The sequence below is a fragment of the Corvus brachyrhynchos genome, unplaced genomic scaffold (assembly GCF_000691975.1).
Source record: "Corvus brachyrhynchos isolate BGI_N302 unplaced genomic scaffold, ASM69197v1 scaffold434, whole genome shotgun sequence".
NCBI lineage: Eukaryota > Metazoa > Chordata > Aves > Passeriformes > Corvidae > Corvus > Corvus brachyrhynchos.
In genome coordinates this window covers 1,012,584-1,018,274 of record NW_008238372.1, presented here as the reverse complement: position 1 = coordinate 1,018,274, position 5,691 = coordinate 1,012,584, and the positions used below count along the sequence as shown (strand labels likewise).

The following is a 5,691-nucleotide window of genomic DNA, read 5'->3' as shown; positions in this document are numbered from 1 at the left end:
GAGAGAGCTTGGAAGCACAGCAGGAAGTGGGAAAGATGTCCCCAGCTGGGGATGGGGAAGAGAGATCCTGAAAAAAGATTTTTTGGGGGATTTTCTGCTTGAGATCTTCCATAAGTTTCTTTAGAACAAACAAATTCTGTATTGAATTTTCTATCTATCATTTTCCAATCATGAACTCCCTGGTTTTTGACAATCACCATCCATCAAATCCATCTCCTTTCTCAAGGGGAGGCCTGTGGGAGGGGGATTTGGTTATTAATTTCTCCTGCCTTAGCCACACTATTTTATTACTCAACACCACAAGCTGTACCCATAAAACCTGAAGTTTCAAGAAATTGTTACAATTCCTGTGATTTTTCAGAAGATTCATAAGCCAGGGCTCAGCAGGACTCAGTGATCACACAACACTGGATTTGAGAAGTTTTTAACCCATTTTTAACATAATCAAAGAAAGTTTGGGGTTGAAAGGACCTTAAAAATCATCCAGCTCCACCCCTGCCATGGCAGGGACACCTCCCACTGTCCCAGGCTGCTCCAAGCCCCAATGTCCAGCCTGGCCTTGGGCACTGCCAGGGATCCAGGGGCAGCCCCAGCTGCTCTGGGCACCCTGTGCCAGGGCCTGCCCACCCTGCCAGGGAACAATTCCTGCCCAATCTCCCATCCAGCCCTGCCCTCTGGCACTGGGAAGCCATTCCCTGGCTCCTCGCCCTCCAGCCCTTGTCCCCAGTCCCTCTGCAGCTCTCCTGGAGGCCCTTTAGGCACTGGAAGGGGCTCTGAGGTCTCTCTGGATCCTTCTCCAGGCTGAACAACCCCAGCTTGTGATTAACTCCGATGCTCCAGGACATCGACCGTAAAACATCATGAACAGCAACTCCAAACCCCCTCAGGTTTAGGCAGATCCCATAAATTTCACAGGGCTCCTGTGGAGAACTGCTGAAATCAAATCAAGGCATCTTCATCAGTGAGGAACAGCTCAACAGTTGCCAGAAGGTGGAGAACTAAAAACCAGCTGGAAATTTCCGACATGGAGTTGTTTCTGTAGAACCCCACATAAACAGGGATATGGAACAGAAAACCACTGAGCAGGTGCCTTCCCTTGCTGGGCAAGTATTGTGCAGTTTAAAGGGAATCATTCAAAGTAAAATATCCCAGAATCCCAGGATCCCTGAGGCTGGAAAAGCCCTCCCAGCCCAGCCAGGCCCAGCTGTGCCCGATGCCCACCTTGTCCCCAGCCCAGAGCACTGAGTGCCACCTCCAGCCCTTCCTGGGACACCTCCAGGGATGGGCACTCCAAACCTCCCTGGGCAGCTCTTCCCAAGGCCTGAGCTCCCTTTCCATGGGGAAATTCCTGCTGGTGTCCAACCTGAACCCCAGACTGGTTTGGGGTGGGAGGAACCTTAAAGCTCATCCCATTCCCACACCTTCCACCGACCCCCCCGGCTGCCCCCTCCTGTCAGGGACTTGTGCAGAGCCACAAGGTCCCCCCTGAGAGAATTCCAATAAATAAATTATCCAAAAGTCAGCCTAACACAACCCACCCTCAGGAGATCAACTCTCACAGTAACTCTACTCTGCAGCCACTTCCCCATGGAATTTTGACCAGAAAGACACTTCCTTTCTATCCACAAGTTCCAGACTGATCCTACTGGGATGCATTTGTTCTAAAAACCAACACAACACATTCTGTGTCACCACGCTGGAGTTTTCACTCACTCCCTCATTAAAAAGGATGTTCCTGATGGGTTTCAACGGGAATTCTTCCACAGAGGATCTTCAAGTCTTTTTTTCAGTTGTCCAGAATAAAATGCAAGCACATAGATGGTGTGATGAAGACAGGGATGGCAGAGTGATAAGCAATGGAGATGAGTCACATTTCCAGGTGAATCCAACCCTTCTGGCATCCAGGCCCCTCCAGACACCACTGTACTTACAGGATGGAAGCCTAAATCCTGGCAGAGCAGCCATTCCCAAAGGACTGAGCAATCAGGATGGAGAATCATCTAAATTTACAATCTTTTAATGCAAAGAACTGAGACTGAAAGGTTGAAAACTGCAATCCTTGGAGGGATAAACAGACAAGGAACTGAGTGAGAGGTTCAAGGATGTACCTGCACCTCCCTGCCTGCACACAGCAGGACTGGCACCAATCCCAGGGGCTGTGTGCAGCAATTCCAGCTTTTAGAATGGGTTTGAAAACACCTGAAGTTCCAGAAGAGCCGTAAGAGCTTTACAGTTAACATATTCTGACATGGAATAGTTTCAAACTGGAGTTGTTACCCATCGTTCTGCCAGGCTCTGGCGGCCACCAGCTGTAACTAAACAGTCCTAGAACCAAAGGAGGGCTGGGAGCATGGAAATAACCTGGCTGAATCACTCCAGAGACACGGAAAAGTCCTCCCACTTGGCAGAATCTAGAGGAAAATCAGCTTTTTCAGAACTATGTCCTACTGCACCCAAAGACAGGGAGCTGGTGATGCAGGAGGATCTAGGCTGGGTTCTAGGGATGATGGCATGCCAGTCCCAAAATCCCATTCCATGGCCTCAAAACCAGCTCGTCTGGGATAAGGAGGAAGCTGCAGAGCACGTAAGAACACTCAGACTAACAGATGAGGATTAAAGAACTCAAACTACAAGCACAGTCCATGAGAACCAAGCAGAGCTGTGTTCACACATCAGGGATTTGCAGACCTTGCTGGTTTTCAATTAAAAACTCCAAATTAGCTGTTACGCCTCCAACTTTTACTTTCATATTTTTAAGTCTGTTGCAATGTATCTGCTATTTACATATTATAGTATAATTATACCTACCATACCATGGCTTGGAGTAGGTTAATTGCATAGGAAGATTTACTACGTTTACATTTTTTTTTGTTGTTTGGTTTTGGTTTTTTCCTTAAATTACTTTTTTTTTTTCTCTCTCTTTTTTTTTCTTTTTAAAAAGCACAGTAAAGAGTCTGAGGACAAATTATTCAACTGTTTATCATACATAAGACTGCATGACTATAATACAAAGGGCTTGTCTTTTCATTTAACGTTACAATATACACAGCAAGTCCGGACTAGATCTTACAATCTGAACACAGGTATTTAACCTTTTCCATGCTGTTTATGTTTACAATGCACAGAAGTCCTGTAACCAAACTGTGTAGTAAAGCACACAAAACTGGACTGTAACATAACACAGTATGCAGAAGCACTGGATTTTATGATGGTTTTTTTTTTGTTTTTTCTTCTTGATGTAGAGGTTATTTCTTTGAACTGCTTTAGGTTTGGTGGGGGTTTTTTTTGGCGCTTGCTAAGGGGTGGCAACCGGCGCGCACGGTGTTACCCAGATTCCATATTACCCTTATATTCCTAGACAGCAGTAAGAACTGGATTCCTTTTTTTATATTGCTAAACTCAGCATCCTTTTCTAAGGTGACAGCCTTCCAAATCCTGTAAACTTCTCTGAATTACTGAGCTTTGAAAGAAAACAAAAAAAAAAAAAAAAAGAAAAAAAGCAGGGGGGGAAAAAAAAATCAATCCACTTTCATCCACAGGGTTGATGTGTCGGTACAAAAAGAAATATTTGATTAAGAGAACCATGATTTACAAAAAAATGATAATCCCAAGGATTCGTTCCCATTTACATGGTAGTCAGCTGCTGTGTTGCCACTGTGAGTATAAAAAATTCCACCTTTCCGGCTGAAAAAATCGACTTGGCCGCATGGAATTGACCATTTGCTGCTAAAATTAACTTTTCCAAGGGCTTACTGGCAGAGGTAGATCACTGCTTCTGTAAGAGAGGATGGGCAACACTGTTCATCTGGGATGGGCAATCAAGGAATTCACCTTCATTCTTTCACCAAGGGGTTTTTTTTTTCTCACGCAGCGTTCGGGTTTGTTTTTTTTCCTTTTCCTACAAAAAAAAAAGATCTCTTGGATGGGCCCATAAATTTTGCAACTGCCAAGCTGACTGTGTTATATTAAGGCAGCGTTACCCAAAAATTAGGCACCTGTTAAATACAGCCTGCTAACCTCAGGTCTCCCGTGAGGGTTTTGCTTTACTCAGCCTATTATTTTTGGACCTGTTTCATGCAATCAAGGTCTTGCCTTCAAGTTTACAATTATGTTAATAAGGAATACAAGAATCAACTGCTGGTTTCATAGCTTCTGGATCTAGTGTCCCTTTTAACCTTCAGAAGCCTGAACACATTGATAATGTAACAGATGTTATAGTCTCCAAGTAGATGTCAATCTATTATCTTCAGTACACAGATTGCTGTAAATGTATTGGCTATGAATTCAACAACAGTTCCAGTTTTGTTTAAGCAATAGTACAGCCATAATTTTTCAACTGACATTTAAAAATGGTCTAGTTACACCTTGTGTCAAAGTGCAGAACTGCTACATTATTGGTTACAGACATCTATGTGCTATAAAAACAGCTTTGGTACAATAAATTATCAAAAAAGAAAATAAATTTTTGTAAAATTCACAGCATAATTGTGAGGCAAAAAAGCAGTCACATAAAATTCTGCATTTTTTTTTTTTTTAAAAATGTTCAGGATGAACAGAAGACGTCTTTGTGCAGAAGTAATGGTGGAGAAAACCACGTGCCGAGAAAAAGCAAAAGAAAAAAGTAAAAAGCAGGAAGGGACACAGTTGTAGCTATTTCCATCAAACGCAAACCACTACTCCTGTGACCTTCAACCAATAAGGAAGTCAACTTTATGACACACGCAAAGTGACCTTGCAATACCTTACAATAAGTGGGTCACAAAAGTCTATTTTTAAAAGAAAGGCCTCTTGAATTACCCATTCTCTGTGTTTTCAGCATTAAGGACTGTCTGCAAAAGCATGTCCAAAAGTGATTGCATCTGAAATGGTAGGCTCTTCTAACTTAAGAGTCCAAATCCATAAGGCCAAAGGTTATCCCAAAGACCACCACTTAGACCTCCCCAGGACTGGCCAGGACCGACCCGTTGATTGCTTCTCAGTGCACCTCAGTTATGAAACCAGTCAGATTTCCATCCTAACTGCCCGTGGGCTCCAAAAGGTGGCACCCACAGAATTCCCATCACAATTGCTGCTTTGATCCTCAGTAGATTCAGAAAAGGAGAGTTCTGCTCACCGCCACTTCGCATGCTCAATGTGCCTCACAAACTCCGTCACAACCGTCCCTTTTTACAGCTGAAGAATAATATATTTGTGTAATCTGAAGGTCCCTCTTTCTTACAGTACTGCATTTCTGTGCCCATGGTTGTTTGGGGAACTAAAAAAAATATATATATTACTCACTCCCCCTCCCACCCCAAAAACTTCAAAGGGCCTTTTTTTAGAAATCATGTGCAATGCCTTTAAAAAGAAACTAGCTTGCAACTATGACTAACATTTGAACAATAACCCCTGTTGAATGAGAGCAAAAAAAAAAAAAAAATTAAAAAAAAAAAACCAAAAAAACCCAAAACCCCGCCCCAAAAAAACCAAACTATGACTAGGTTGTGGCAAGTTAAAATGGGGGAAGCAAAAGGTGAACACCACTAAGCTATCCGTTAAGGTGGGTCCAGACATGGCTCTTAAAAAAAAAACCAACCAAAAAACCTCCCCCCAGCAAAAAACCAACAACAACAAAAAAAAAAACTTCATTGTCCCTTTGCAATCTTTTCAAGTTTAAAAAAATAGTCAACTTTGCCCTCCTGTAGCGGTTCA

The 5,691-nt window shown here is 43.1% G+C and overlaps 1 protein-coding gene across 1 annotated transcript in view; it reads right to left on the bottom strand.

Annotated features, from left to right (window-relative positions):
* Positions 1-2,955: 2,955 nt before the first annotated feature.
* Positions 2,956-5,691, bottom strand: part of DYRK1A (dual specificity tyrosine phosphorylation regulated kinase 1A) — a 46,434-nt gene continuing 43,698 nt past the window's right edge. Inside the window, exon 11 of the mRNA XM_008635291.2 lies at positions 2,956-5,691. This exon is cut by the window's right edge and continues 724 nt beyond it. The gene's annotated coding sequence lies outside the window, so the exon portion shown is untranslated.